This window comes from Myodes glareolus, chromosome 3 (assembly GCF_982192425.1).
Source record: "Myodes glareolus chromosome 3, mMyoGla1.1, whole genome shotgun sequence".
NCBI lineage: Eukaryota > Metazoa > Chordata > Mammalia > Rodentia > Cricetidae > Myodes > Myodes glareolus.
Genome location: NC_142028.1, coordinates 88,332,026 through 88,347,736, shown reverse-complemented (window position 1 = coordinate 88,347,736; position 15,711 = coordinate 88,332,026). Strand labels below are relative to the sequence as shown.

The 15,711-nt window shown below is 46.0% G+C and overlaps 1 pseudogene; it reads right to left on the bottom strand.

Moving 5' to 3' along the window:
* Positions 1 to 2,069: 2,069 nt before the first annotated feature.
* Positions 2,070 to 15,054, bottom strand: LOC125412676 (2-(3-amino-3-carboxypropyl)histidine synthase subunit 2-like; annotated as a pseudogene).
* Positions 15,055 to 15,711: the final 657 nt, after the last annotated feature.

Below are 15,711 nucleotides of genomic sequence, written 5' to 3'. Positions count from 1 at the left end.
GTTAAATTTATATGTAAGAGTTAGCCAATAAAAAGTTAGAGCTAATGGATCCAGCAGTAATTTAATATATACAATTTCTTAGACATTTCATGTCTAAGCTAGCCAGATGGATGGAATGAACAAGCAGGCCCTCCTCCTATAAAAGTTCGCAGGTAAACAACTGGGACTGGAAATTATGAAATTTTTCCAGTGAGTGAGATAATCCAGACCCAGAAAGATAAATCCCACATTGTCTCCCTCATCCGTGGCTCCTTGCTCCAAATATGGAGATGTGAGCATCCAACTCGGAGTAACTGCAGGAACCGGGGAAGCAGAGGCTGTAGTTGGGAGAAGAGGGGACAGGAGAATCAGAATATAGGTTAGAAGTAGGAAAGAAAACAAAGGGGAAGGGGCTCCAACTGCAGAGGCAGAGGGACACATGACACCAAGGGGGTCTGACAAAGACTCAAGGGGTCATATTGTTGTCTATTCACTTAAGATTATACCTAACATAGTTGTGAAAGTCTCTCTCTTTCATCCCCGAGAGCCCAGATGCTCATATCCTAGTTTGAGTATTTTGCTTTCTTTTCTCTTGTTCCCGACCTGCCTTTCAGTACAATAGCAACTGTTGTCTCTTTTTTCTGGCCAAGCCAATTTCCTCCTTTCTTACCTACTCACTTGGTAAATATTCTGCAAGACTCAGTGATAAGGAATGTAGACCAGGCTATCCCTGCACTTTAGTACCATCTATATTGCAGTGGAGAAGAGAGGACACACACACACACACACACACACACACACACACACACACACACGTGTATGTATACACATGAATTAATTATAATCACATCTACACACTTTACTGATATTCACACCTTCAGTGGAGTAGTGTGGCTTTGGTTTGGGCTAGAGAACCACTTTAGACTGAGTGTTCAGTTCAGGGACATTCTTTGCAAGAAACTATTGACTGGATTGAGTTGGGACTTGAATGAAGATCTAATCCCGTGAAGACCTGGGTTAAGAACAATAGGAAGAAGATGTGCCGAGGTCCTGGAGTAGGGAAGACTCCCTTGTCAGATGATTGAGTTTCAAATCTGACTCCCACGGAGAGTGCTGCCGGGAGAAGGTGAGTGTACAGAGACGGTTTATGCATCAAGACGAGGAAAAGAGAGGAGAGAGGGTGTCAGAACGAGCTCTTGCACATTCACCATTTGCCTTACGAGCAGGAAAGGACATTCGGAGACTAGAAATACAGACAATAGCTGCACGGCAAAATGTCACATGTCTATGGCTCTGCTCATCCACCAGTGTCAGCACTGCCAGCACACATTCTGGATGCCTCTCAGATGCTTTCACGCTTTTCATCCTGAAGAGCGGTGGATTCAGAGTGGCTAAGTAACTTATTTAAGATCACACAGCCAGAGTATGGTCGGCCATGTCTTTATACTTGACGACCAGGAATCATTCTTTGCTGTTAGCTTCATCAGGGTGGGGACAGAGGTGGGAGCAATGGTGGTGGGGGCAGAAAAAGTGCAAGTGCTGTCTTTTTTTCTTTTCCTTTTTTTTCTTTTTTCTTTTTTCTTTTTTCTTTTTTCTTTTCTTTTCTTTTCTCTCTCTCTCTCTCTCTCTCTCTCTCTCTCTCTCTCTCTCTCTCTCTCTCTCTCTTTCTTCCTTTTTTTTTTTCTTAATAATTATCCTGGAGCAGAGTTGAAGGAATCAGGGTACCAGAGAAGTTGACCTTGAAGGCGCAGCTCCAAAAGCATTTGGGCCCGTGGCCAGTGTCGTGTATTTCTAGTGCAATTATTCCGTTCTTCTTTTGTGGTTCTTTCAGAAGTTCCTCCGTGATCATTAAAACTGGCTCTGGGCGGTGGCTTTGAAAGCAGCTGGAACCGCCCAGGGCTGCCTGATGTCCTTGTTAAGAGGACTGCATCCCGGGGACTTCAGTGGCCTTTTAGCTTTATCAGAAAGTAAGGAAGATGGGACCTGGCCGTGCCAATTACAGGTGGGTGACTCCGAAAGAAGTCATTCTCTTTTGTCTCCCAGATGCGGAGATTTCCTGCTCCATTAGAGTCACAGGCTGTCCTGTTCACTTACGCTGTGTGGTGGTCCCCGAGGGTCAAGCGAGCTGAGGCGGGGGTGGGGTGGTGGGGTGAAGGGGTTGGGGGTCGGCGAGGGGGGAAGTAGCCGGTTTGCCGGAGACTAGCAGCATGGCTGGGAGGATTTTCTCTTTTTATGGGGCCTTTGAACTTTCTGTGCCTCAGTTTCCTGCTCTGAAAAATGCAGGTTTGTACTGAGAGTGAAGCAGCCAGCACAGGGCTTCCGGATACTGTGGACACCGGACTACTGGTCAGAGATGCTCCCCTGGGACCGATCTCTTCTTTCCCTGGCACGTGGTCTCCAGCGTCTAGATAGGAGCAACAGCCACGTGGCAACCGTGAGTAAAGAGCCGCGCTGTCACTGTGAGAGATGGGAGGAGCCTCTGAGGCCTGGTTTCTTTATTCAGAAGACAGAAAGCCAGAATTTGCTGTTCTTTACTTGTTCCTTCATTAATCAAGCTTGGGTGCTCTCATCTGCCACACTGGGACAAAGCAACAACGAAGAGAGATGAAGCCTGTTCTAGTTTCCTTCTGCGTGGGTGTGATAAAACACCGAGTGAGAGCAGCTTAGGGGCCAGAGGGTTTGTTTGGTATAGAGGTTTCAGTCCATCCTTGGGGACGGAAGTTGAAAGCAGAAACCACAGAGGAACACCGCTCACTGGCTTGCTCCTTCTGGCATGCTCAAGGACTTTAGGGATCGCACCACCCACCACCTGGGCTGGACCCTCCTACACCAATTAGCGACTATAAAATGCCCCACAGAAAAGCCCAGGCCAATCTGTGGAGGCAGTCCCTCCGCTGAGGTTCCCTCTTGGCAGATTACTCTAGTTTGTGTCAAGCTTGCAAATGCTGCTAATACAAAGCCTTCCTTTCTGAAGAGAGTATTTTACGATAACTGCGTAGGCAGGCTTTCCCACTCACCAGCGAGAGCCTGCTCCCAGTGATCTGAGGACCTCCTGCCAGCCTCCCCATCCTAAAGGCCTCAGCATCCCTCATAGTGCCACTCTGAGCAGCAAGCCTTTAACCTATGAACTTTGGGGGGCAGTCCTTCACCAATAGCAAACCCCCAAAACTCACAGGGACAGCCTGGTCTATATTCCCTGAGGGAACTATCAAAAGAACGTTTCCGGACTAAGCAAGTGTAAGCTTTACCACAGCTTAGACTCGACTCTCCCCGACCAGCTGTCAGCAGTTTGGGGAAAGTAAGACTGAAGATCCTCAGACCTTTATGCCCAACATCTGGTGTCTTCCTCACCATCTTATACACACGAGACAACGCCCAGATCTCATTCACACCTCAAGAAATCAAAGCTCAGAGAAGTTAACCAACCTGCTCAGGTCACTCAGCTGAGTTGCTCAGTAATTGAATTTAAAATGGTCTCTCTGATGTCAACACTCTAAAACAACATCTGCTAACCTTGCTGAGGGTTAGCTTGGGCGTCTGCAGACAGGAAGGAACAAGGATGCCACCTTCTTAAGGACTGTTAACGAGACCATAGCAGTGGGGGCTGTGGGGTTCTTTTTGGATGAGAACCTCTTGGGCTGTGAGCTTAAACATGCTGGATCCAGGAAGCTTGGATCTTCCCAATCTTGGTGCTTGGGAAGCTTGATGAAAACCCCAGAGGACCCTACAAATTTTACTTCTTTCCGTTTATCGCTCTTCTCCAGAGCTGAGGAAATATTTTTGGTTTAGTGGTTTGGACTTTTTTTTTTCTTTCAAAGAACTGCTTAAGCTGTTAGTGATGCACAATTAATAAAAACTCAGAGAGGAAAATTGGGGTTCATGGTAAAGATCTGAAAAGCAAAGCAGCCAGCCACGGGCTCTTACCTCGACCTCAGTCTGAAATGGCGATCCTGCCTCCAGGAATCTTGGAATGAGACTGTGCCTGAGAGCTGTCTTCTCCCGTTTTCTAATTCTCTCTAGTTCTGGAAGTAAAGGTGTGCACCCCTACCACCTGGTTTCTATGGCAAGCTAGTGTGGCTACTGGGATTAAAAGTGTGTGTCATTGTTACTTTGTCTATAAGGCTGGCCAGTGTGGCTGTTTTACTTTTCTGATCTTGAGGGAAGTTTTGTTTATTAAAATACAAGTGAAATGCCATTACATGTTAGCATAAGCAAAAATGAAAATTTTGGGTTTGGGAAAAGGTCAGGGAGTCCAAAAAGATGTATCACCTAAGCCCCAGACTGAGTGAAGACCAGAGGCAGTCTGTGGACCTCAGCAGTCGAAAGTCTAAAGGTTTGTTCCAAAGTCTGATGTTTATACGACTAACATTGATGAACCCTGGCCCCATCCCTCAGGTCAAAGGGCCCAGAGAGTCCCGTAAAGCCATATGTGCTGACATCACTTCTGGATACTTCTCTGGGAACAGATGCAGGTCCAGGGCTGAGAAGTTCCTACAAGTGGTCAGCTAGTCCACCAGAGGTTTCAGGCCTTCAGAGGCCATCCTCTGAATCTTTGAATCCAGCCATTGTTACTTTGAGGTTCAACTTATTCACTAGAATGGCTATTCCTATAGAACAGAGTCCATGAAATCAGCTCCTGGCACAGTGCTTGGCATGTGATAACAACTCCCTAAAAAACAAACAAACAAACAAACAAAAACAACAAAACAAAAAACCCAGAAACTGTGTTGGGATCTGGACACACATGAAATCACCAACTCTCTCTCTCTCTCTCCCCACCTCCTCTTCAAAAATTGACCCTACAGGCATTTATTGAGGGTCTACTATGTGTCAGTTCCTGTAGCAAGGATCAGGAGAGTATGTCAGATTGTCCTTCCTGCCCCCACCTTGTCTCTTTTCTTTCCTAGTTCTGTTTTTATTCTCCTACAGGTAGACCACGTGGCAGGAAAGACGTCATTCTGTGACTGTTGATACAAATCTATTGCTCTTTACTATGCAAAGTAGCAGGAACTTTCTGCTGTCAGCTGAACATCTTGGGTGGTGTGGAGGCACTTGAGCAGACACGGAGTGGACATCTGAAGGACTAGTCACTGGGTTGTAGGAAAGAGACATTAGCCTGGGCCTCCACAGCAGAGGTGCTGTGGAGTAATGCTCCAGTACCCTGTAAAGATTTGTCACTTGTGTTGATTTAGTAAAACACTGATTGGTCAGTAGCCAGGCAGGAAGTATAAGTGGGGCAACCAGACTAGGAGAATTCTGGGAAGAGGAAAGGAGGAGACGCAGTCACAGTTCAGATGCAGAGGAAGCAAAGATGAGAATGCTTCACTGAGAAAAGGTACCGATCCACATGGCTAGAAACATACACAAGAATTATGGGCTAATTTAAGTTGTAAGAGCTAGTTGGTAATAAGCTATTAGGCCAAACAGTTTGTAATTAATATAAGCCTCTGTGTGTTTCTTTGGAACTGAATGGCTGTGGGTTTGGATGGGACAGAAACTTCAGTCTATGTAGAGGTGTCTGAAGAACCCCTGCCCTTCCAGAACAATGAGGTGAGAGTAGAGAGTTCTAGTAATGCAGAGAAATCAGACAAGAGCAGCAGGAGGCCATTGCAGACACTCTAGAAGACAAGGCCCTTTGCCTATGCCTGCTCCCAGAGTTAGGATCATGCCACCATTTCTCAATGCCTGAGTTCTCTATATAATCAAGGTCTATCAAGAACTGATGATCCCAAGTGTTGGCAGCTGTTGGCAGAACATTCACTTCGCTTCTTTTCTTGGGATTTGGACACTTATATCATCTCGGTAAATACCCATGGAGTACCTTCTATGTTTATATACCATAAATAAGAGCAAAAGTGAAAAGAGGAGGAGAGGAACACCTGACATATGGGGGGCTGAACACAGGTTAGATTGTGCTGTTTAGATATTGGATGCCACTCATATCCAAGTCATACTGGAGGAAAAGCAATTGTTTCAGCTGTGGAAAGAAGGGGCACCAGGAAATCACTGTGTGTTGAGTTTCCTCCTACATGTTTTCCTGCATTCGTTTATTCACATGACACGGATAACGACAAGCAGGAGGGGAGAGGGATGTGCTGGAGAGAGAGGTTATTTTAGATAAGGTGGTCAGTGAAAGCACTTGAGCCAAGACTAAGGCAAGAAAAACTCAACAGAGAATGAGTGCTGTGGTTGCTTTGGTGCCAGCAGCCACAATTAGATACACCTGAGCAGGGAGCCTCACCTGAAAAAGGGTCCTGATTGCCCTGATTTATGTGGAAGACTCACCAGAGTAAGGGCAGTACCTTTTGGTAGCAACCCGAGTAAGAAAGGCGGGGAGGAGGGACGATCATCTGCTTGCTTGACCTCACCTCTTGCCACCAAGTTAATTTGCTTGCCGGTGCTGTTGATTCCTCACTACTAGAACCAATGTGTCCAAACTCTCATCCTGGACTAGGGACCTTCAGCTTCCCAGGACTCCCCAGACTTCTGGCATCAGATTGAGAGGCTGAGGCTCTCAGCCTTGTGGACTGAGCAATTACATATTGAGAGACAGGATTATGGAGCTACTCTGCTGAGGCAGCAGCCTCGAGGACCAGTAAATACCAGATGAATTCTCAGCTCTCTAGTGAGGTTGTGCCACCATTACTATTTTATGTCTGTATAGTCACCCCTTATTTTATGACGATATGTTCAGCCCTTATTTTATGTCTATATATGTGTATATATTTATTCCTTTGGATCTGTTTCTCTAGACAACCCTGACTCATACAGTGAGCTTCCAGACCAAGGGGGATGGTGTGATATCATGCACAGTGTGGGGCTTATGGTGTCTGGAAGCCAATGTGGCTGGAAGGGACTTGGGTGTGGAAATGGGGGGACACAAGAAGCTCTCAGATATGTCTTGTTATGGGGCAGGCATTAGGGGTGATCGCCCTGGATTTGGGGTTTGGAGCAGAGATCTGTCATGATTTGACCCATATAAGTTGCGTTACTCAGGATTCTCAGAGCTCTCAGCTCTGCTATTGGCTTTGGTTTTTGATGAGAAGTTGGGATTGACAGGATACATGGCTTTTGCATCACAGTAGTTGAAACTGTTGTACTAGGGTTTCTGATGCACAGAATGCTGATGACAGCGTCCCACCCATTAGACCACACTGCCTCTCCTAGTCTTCATATCTGACTTTGTCATGGTTAAAGAGTAAAAAGACCATGCCCCAGATGACCTCATTTTAAATTATATGTATTACATTTTATGGCAAATCATTCATATAATTATCTCAAAAACATCTAAATAAGAACCCTTAATTGTGAATTGCAATAGGTTTCACATATATTTCAGAACCCCCACTTATGACTCTGCTGTTTCCTTTATAGCTTTTCAATACACACATACACTGACTTAAAACTCCACTGTCTCTGGGATTCTAATCAAGCTTTGTGCAATGGTTAGGATTCTCCTGGTGGTCTTGGCAAAGTTGGTAGTTTTTGTCTCTGAGCAATCGCGGTCCTGTGCTGACATTCTTGGGACCTTTCTAGTTTCAGGTGTGACTCTCTGTACCTCTGCCTTCCTCCCAGGTTCTGCAGGAGTCAGGCTGAGATCAGGAGTGTCTGATCTATGGGTGTCTGCTAAGTCTAAAAGCCTGTGCTTCTCCCCTTTTGCTGATGACCACTCATTCCTGCCATTAGTGAAGGGTGTGTCTCCTTTCCTGGGTACCTCATCTAACCTGAGTCATCTGCAATGAAGGTGGGGTGACCCCGGAGATTCTTTGTCCCTGCTGGACCCTGTGTGGGATGGGAGCATCTGTGTGGCCATCTCTTGGCTGTGTGTACTGGACAAAACGGAGAGCAGACTGGTAGAGTAATGAGACACAGAGGAGGGTGGAGACAGGTCTAGAGAGCCGCTGTTTCCTCGGCCAGCCAAGGAGCTGGCTGTGCTTTCACACTGAGGGGTCACAAAGTAGGCTATATTGGGGATCCAGGTGCTCAGCACAGGGGCTTGCTTAGGCGGCAATATGGGTCAGAGTTAACAGTGGTTGGAAGAGGGCCAAAGCCGTGGGACTAGCTTGTAGGACTGCTAGCTGCTGGCTGATACTTCCTGAGCGTTCTGGCTCACTCTGTTTCCACACCTGGACTCACTCCCCAGTTGCTGAGCAGTGTTAACTCACGACTTTTCAACAGTGCAGTGGACCCTGGAACTGATTCTGTGTTGAACAACCCTGTGGAAAACAGGCTTGTCTCACAGAAGCTAAGAAACATGAAGGGCATTAACTCCACAGGACACAGTGAAGGATTTAATGAGGTGGGGCAGGGTGTGGGGAAGAGAGAAGGGAGTCCAGGCATCTGGCCGTAGTGATGGGTACCCAGGAGAAGGAGGAGTGCGTGGGATTTGGAGAGGGGATGCTGAGCATAACTGTGTGTGTTTAGGATGCCAGGGCCCATGAGAGTCTGGAGGTTGCTGAAGAACAGTGTGTGGGACTCAGAAGTTCGAGTTTCAATGTTCTCTCTGGAGCCAGGAAGCCACAGAGAGACAGCTTCCCAGGGAAACCTGAGGAATGTTCTAAGCTCCAGCCCAGGCGCTCCTCTGAGGAATCTGCTGTCCTCATTCCCATGTTGCCCCTGAAGGCAGGCAGCACTTGGCTGCCCGCAGCAGGCACCCCTCTCTGGCAATTGCACTCTTCTCGTGCAGGGCACTGGAGTCCGCACAGCCAATCCATACCCTGGCAGATAGAAATGCTATACTTAGGCTGTGCCTGGGTCCCAGAACAAAGGACCCTGCTTACCTATGCTGTGACAGAAGACCTGGCAGAAACAACCTGAGGGAGGAAGGGTTTGCTTTGCCTTTGGCTTTCAGGGGGACATCAAGAAGGGAAAGGCATGGCGCTCTTGCTGCTGGAATGTGGGGTGGAGGTGCTTTAGGTCCTGGTGGATCATGGAGCAGAGAGACAAAACCAGAACCAGACTGCTACCATCTTCAAGGCTCTTGCTAGGTGGGCCGCAGTCTCCAAGGTTCTACAACTTCCCCAAACAGTGCCACCTGCTGGGGGACCAAGTGTTCAAATACATGGGCCTGTAGAAATTGCACATCCAAACCATAGAGCATCTCACACCTCTCTTCTTCCTTGTTCACAGCGTCCCACAACTGAACCAAGGAAAATTTCTGCCTTTCCCTCTCCTTGCTTTCCTTACCTGATTGCTTCTCCCCGGTTCTTTCTGCTGCCTTATTTCCTTCTGGTTTCTGTCTGTCTCTGTCCTGCTGTCAGCCCCCCCTCCCTTCCTCAGTCTCTATTTACTTTCTGTCTCTTCCATCTCTGAAGGTCTCTGCCCCTTGTCTTCTCCCCTAGCTGGTCTTTCTCTCCACTCCTGTGCCTCTAGACCTCACTCTCCTTTTGTTTCTCTCTTTCTTTCTGTATCTGTATCTGTGTGCCTCCCCTCCCCCATCTCCCGCCTCTAGGAAGGGGGCAGAGATCATGGGGAGGATTGGATGTCATTAAAGGCACAAAAGGAGAGAGGACTTCTCTGCTGCTTAGCCCTGGGGAATGCCTAACGATGAGAGACACTTTGGTGGGTAATCGATAGGAACAAGATGCAGCGAGACATCTTTGTTGGGTCGCCACTGACGGCAGCTCCCTCTAACCAGAGCCCCTGGGAACAGCTGGCCTCTCAACTAGGCTTAGACAGAATGCAGCGCAGCATGGAGAACTTGAAGTGTGAGCCCAGCACACATGACCTGGGGGCACCTCATTTCCATCACTCCCCTCCCTTCCCAGCCCTCCTCTTTCCTGGTACTGCTTTACAAATATCATGAATAGGGAGGAACACTGCAGTGGGTTATATGTAGACTGTAGCAAACTAGGTTACTGAGGAAAATAAAGTCTCTGGCTAGCCCGATACTCATAATATTGCCTGATATCCTCATTGTAAACCAGGGAGTTTCACACCCATCATCCCCTCTAGGCAAGGCCTCCTGTTTTCTTTCTGAGTAGCAAATCTGGTCAAGGCATCTCCAGTTCAGATCCTTAAAGACAGGATCTCTCTTATCTGCTTCACTGTCAAATTTGCAATACCAGGCTCACAGGAGATAGGTAAACATTGTGTGTGTGTGTGTGTGTGTGTTATTTCAGGTTTTTTTTTGGGTGTGTGTGCACATGTGTGTTATTTCTGTATATGCATGATGTATGGGGTATGGATAGGAGCATGTATCTATGTGGGTGTGCGTTTGCATGTATGTACACATGAGAATAAAGGCTAGACAGAGGTCAACATCTGGTGTCTTCCTTCATCATTGTTTGCCTTAGTCTTTGAGTCATTCTCTTGGTAAACCTGGAGCTCACCAATTGATTGGCCTGGCTGGCCAGTGAACTCTAGGATCTAACTGTCTCTGCCTCCTAGTGCTGAGTTACAGATGCACACACTATCCCTCGCTCTTTATTTGATGCTCAGAATCTAAACTTAGGTCCTGAACTTAGTACTTGTACAGCAAGTACTTTGTTGACTGAGTCACATTCTAAGTCCTGATCTGGAACTAGCTATTATAGACCAGGGTGGTCTCAAACTCACAGAGATCTGCCTGCTTCTGCTGCTCTAGTCCTGGGATTAAAAACCTTCACCACCACTGCCTGGCTCCTCAATCCTGTTTTCTCAGATATTTTGTCATAGATGGTAAGTGTCTGATGAGGGATGTCCTTTTGAATATGTGTTGCTCTTATTGGTTAATGAATAAAACTGCTTTGGCCTATGACAGGGCAGAATGTAGCCAGGCTAGAAGAGATAAATATACAGAGAGTAGGTGGAGTTAGAGAGATACCATGTAGCTGCCAAGGGAGAAAGATATCAGACTTTACTGGTAGGCTACATCTTCGTGGTGATGCATAGATTAATAGAAATGGGTTAATTTAAGAAGTAGAAGTTAATTAATAAGAAGTCTGAGCTAATAAGCCAAATAGTGTTGTAATTAATATAGTTTCTGTGTTATTATTTGGGCCTGAGCAGCCGGGAAACAAACAAGCAGTCTCTATTTGCAAAATGGCACACCAACATGGGGCAACTACATCCACATAAAACCTGCGAGAGCTTGGGAAGGAATTCTAGACACAAAAGAACAGAGTTAAGGGTTGGACAGATAGTTCAGCGGTTAAGAGCATTGACTGCTCTTCCAGAGGACCCGGGTTCAATTCTAAGCACCCACAAGGCAGCTCACAACTGTCTGAAAATCCAGTTCCAGGGGAACTGACACTTTCACACCATTGCACATAAAATAAAGTTAGATTAAACCATAAAAATATTAAAAAATGGACAGAGTTAAACACAGCTTCTTGGTAGCAGCATTTTTTCAGATAAACTCTGTTTGCTGGCAGCAGGCAGAGCTACAGATCCTTCAAGAGACATCTTCCTGACTCAGCGTTAGCAGCAAAAATTGCACAGCTTCTTTAAGAAATGACAGTTTCCTGGTTCAAAGACTTACAGAATATGGCATTTAAAATGTTGTAAGAACTTAGACTTTTCTAGATAGTGAGACATGTCTACTTTTGGCAGCACCAATTATTTTGGAGAGGTTGATGAGCATTGAGGAAACTCATTATGGAATTTGTCTTTAATATGACAAGGCTGGCCATTTGGACAAGAAACTGCTCTTCCCTGGACTGTTTGATAGCATGCCGTATAAACTGGACGTGTGGGACCCACAGAAAAATGATTGGTGAGCTTGCCAAAAGAAGGTGAGAGTCCTTCAGGGTTCCTGCTTCATGAAAGAGTCTGCCAGACATTTTGCAGAAGAAAGTGACTGACAAACTTTTTTTGCCAATGTAGGCGAAAAAGTCTTCCAAATTTCCTGCTTTATGGAAAAGTCTGTTGGATACTATGGGCCTGTAGGCTTAAGATGTATGCCACCCATAGTACAGAAGAACTTTGGGTGACTGTCCAGGCAGCAAGATGTCTCTGTCATTGCCAAGTTTCCTTAGCTTCCTTATTCCACAGGAAAAGATGAGTGTGCTATCTGCCTGTTCCACAGTCCCACAATGCAGGACAATCAGATGCCATAGGGAGTCAAGTCAAAGCAGGAACACAGGTTATTACTGTTAGTGTCAACTTTTATAGGTTAAGTAACGTCATGTGATGCGGGGGTACCTCTAGCCAATGAGAGACAGCCAAGCCCTTCCTCTGGCTAGAGGGGTGTCTACCTAGATTTTGCTGTCTCCTCCTCACTCAGTAGCTTTGAGACTATCCTTTATACTTGAGCCAAACTTTTCTCTGTCCTATAGGCCTCAAGGTACAAGCCCTGAGATAATTTTGGCCCAGCATGTCATTTCTAGGGTTTTGGCAGTAGCTTACAATGCATGTCCTGTTTACTTAGGTATTATTATTTTCTTCCAGGGTCTTTGAAGAGTTGAAGACAGATAGTTACAGTTTTCCTCAGTTGTGATAAAAGATAAATTAGATGTGAAACTTTCCAAATAAAAACAGACTAAATATTATAAGTGTAATTCTTGCTTGATACCTGTTTTGTTATATGTAATTTTACTTTGTTAAAGTTAAAACCTTACTTTTTATTTAGACAGAAAAGGAGAGATGATGAGGGATGTCCTTCTGTATATGTGTTGCTTTATTGATTAATGAATAAAGCTGCTTTGGACTCTGTCAGGGCAGAATATAGCCAGACTGGAAGAGATACAAATATAATGAGAGTAGGCAGAATTAGAGAGATACCATGAAGTTGCCAAAAGAGAAAGACAACAGACATTACTGGTAGGTTGATGTGGAAAGTCCTTCTGTATCTGTGTTTCTTTTATTGGTTAATGAATAAAGAAGTTACTTTGGCCTGTGATAGGACATAATAGAGATAGGGAAGAAAACTAAACTGAGTGCTGGAAAGTAGGCAGAGTCAGGGAGAAGCCATATAGCTGTGGCAGGAGACAGATGCTGAATGCTGGAAGGAACCTTACTGGTGGGATACAACCATGTGGCAATACATAGATTAATAGAAATGGTTTGCTAGTAAGATACAGTATTGCAAATAATATGGTTTCTATGTGATTATTTTGGGTTCCTGGAAAGCCGGGAACGAATGAGCAGTCACCAACTACAGTAGGCCACAGCCTTATGGTGATACATAGATTAGTAGAAATGGATTAATTTAAGATGTAAGAATTAGTTTAATAAGAAGCCTGAGCTAATAGGCCAAACAGTGTTGCAATTATTGTTCTCTGTATTATTGTTCGGGTCTGAGCAGCTGGGAAATGAATGAGCAGTCTCTGCCCACACGTGGCGAGCACAAAGGGATGCACATCACATTCAAAACTAAGAAAGCGAGAGTCCTTGGAGGTTGTCAAATGAGCTCATTCTTCCCTCACATCTCAGGGGCTCAAACTATGCTCAGAGAACAGTAACCAGCCCTGGCAGAGACCTGGGAAGTATGCAAAGAATTCTTTGTCTTCTCCAAGTTCTCTACTGTTGTCTTGGCTTCATTTTTGTATAGCCTTAGGTATTGACAAATGTAAGTCTTGCTGAATGCCTGTTTCCATGTTAGCCTTAGGAATGTTGCTCTCTAACTTCCCCCATTTACCTAGTGACAATGGAAGGAAGGAACCCATTCCCAGCCCTCAGTCAATAGAGGCAAACAGAACCAATGGTAGGGAATGACTTTTTCACTGGCTTGTGCCTAAGAGTCAGGTAGACTGTTAGAACACCCCCACTATGATTAATGTGTACCTCTTGTTGATTCCTCTGTGTCCTGTGCGTATCTTTTTCTTTTGATTTACTTTATTGGTTTTTAAATTAGCTTTATGATATATAATTTACATGCAATGAAATTCATCAATTTTCTGTATTCAATTCAATGAGTTTTGACGAACACGTATAGACCATGCCACAGTCAAGATACAGAGGGCATTTGTTTTTCCCAAAGTAACCTCGTATTCCTTTGCAAGCAATTCTCTGTAGCTAGCCCCAGGCAACCATCGATCCATATTTGACTGCTATTGTTTGGCTTTTTCTAGACGTTGACAGAATCAGATTCATTTTGTATCTACTTGCTTTCACTTAGCATAATTTTGTGATTCATCAGTGAGGGGGTTTGAAGGCTCAGGTGCTGCACACTTGGACCCAGCTGGAGGCATGCGTGTTAAGGAAGTAGGCCACCAGGAGTGTGTCTCCACCACTCACCAGGCAGCAGCTCCCCACAATGTGTGAGGTTGGGGAGCCAGGCCTGGGGGTGGCCAGGCAGGGTTATAGGCAGCCTCCAAATTCACATAGTGTCAATACAGGCTGCAAGAAGCCACCTGAAGGTTGGGGGGACTAGGGCTCCCAGAGGACAGGCCAAAAGCACAAAGACGTCCATCTCAGGGAAGCTGGCAAGCTTGGCAGTTGTGGGTCTCTCCAGGGCCAATACATAGCTCCGTTTCCCAGCAGCCTCAGTCAGCTTCCGCAAGTGTGCCAGGGCCTCTGGTGTTGAGCTACACCTAATGTGCCTTCCAGCAGCCCTTCTACATAGGCGTCTCTGGCCCATTCTACAAGATAAAATCTTTGTGCTGTTAGCCATCCAGCCTGGGCACCCTGGTCCTGTGTCTGTCCTGTGTCTGGACAGCAGGAAATGAAGGGTCGTCCTGGTGTCCTCCCTAAGAGCAGTCTGCTTAGATCTGGATCAAGGATAGGGTCAGAGTTGGCTTGAGAGCCCCCCACATCGAAGGCACTCTATCTTCCAGACACCTTCCTGGGTTCAGAGGGAATTGTTGACAAAAGCACTCCTGGGACTCAGGCTGTGAACTTGGGGACCCCACTGGCAGGGGAGGAGCTGGACTGGGGATGAGCAGATCTTGATACTTTGGGCACAGGAGAGCAGTCAAAGCCTCTGAAAGAGAAGGGGATGGCATCAGAGTTGAAGTCTGGCAAAGTAGAAGATGCCTCATCCCCAGGTGACTAAATGTGACCCTAAAGTACAAGCGAGGCCAAGCTGCTATCAAGAGCTCTATGGAAGAGGGCTTATTGGGGAAATTAAGGCTTGCAGCCATGGATCTATTCCTCCTTCCCTCACAGGTATAATTTCTCACCTAGGGCGTGGGTGCAAGCTTCACACATTACATGGACTGGATGCCACCCAGACATCTCTGGGAACTCTCATCACTCCAGTCAAGTGAGAAGCTGCCCCAGGGATGCGGAATATACATGCAGGTGTACCCGAATGCCCAGGGATGGGAGAGGCTGTGGGTAGGGACCATTAATGCAGAGTATTTAATCCCAAATCACTCCCTAAGCAAACAGCTTCCCCTTTCCCCTCCCAAAGGCCCCAGTAGTGACTATATTTTGAATCACAGGAAGTGGAGGGCCCTTGGGTTTGTGTGCAGGGTAGCAAGAAGAAGAGAGAGCAGTTGGACATGAAACCCAGCTCAGCAGCACGCCCCCAACCCAATACCCCTTATGATTGTTCTAGTACCTTCATTAAGAGATCACTTCCTTCCCATTGTGCAATGCAGATCTACTGAGATCCAAGTATTCATCAAAAGATGGACATTTAGATTTTTTTTAACTTTTGATTACAGTGAATAAAAGCTGCAAGTATCACTCATACACCTTTTTATTATTATTAAATCTCTCTCGCTTGTGTGTGTATGTGTGTATGTATACTATGCACACACATGAACACTTGTTCACAGAGGCCAAAATAAGGTGTTGAGTCTCTGGGAGCTGTACTTAGAGGCAGCTGTGGGTCATTTGACATGTGTTCTGGGAACTGAACTATGG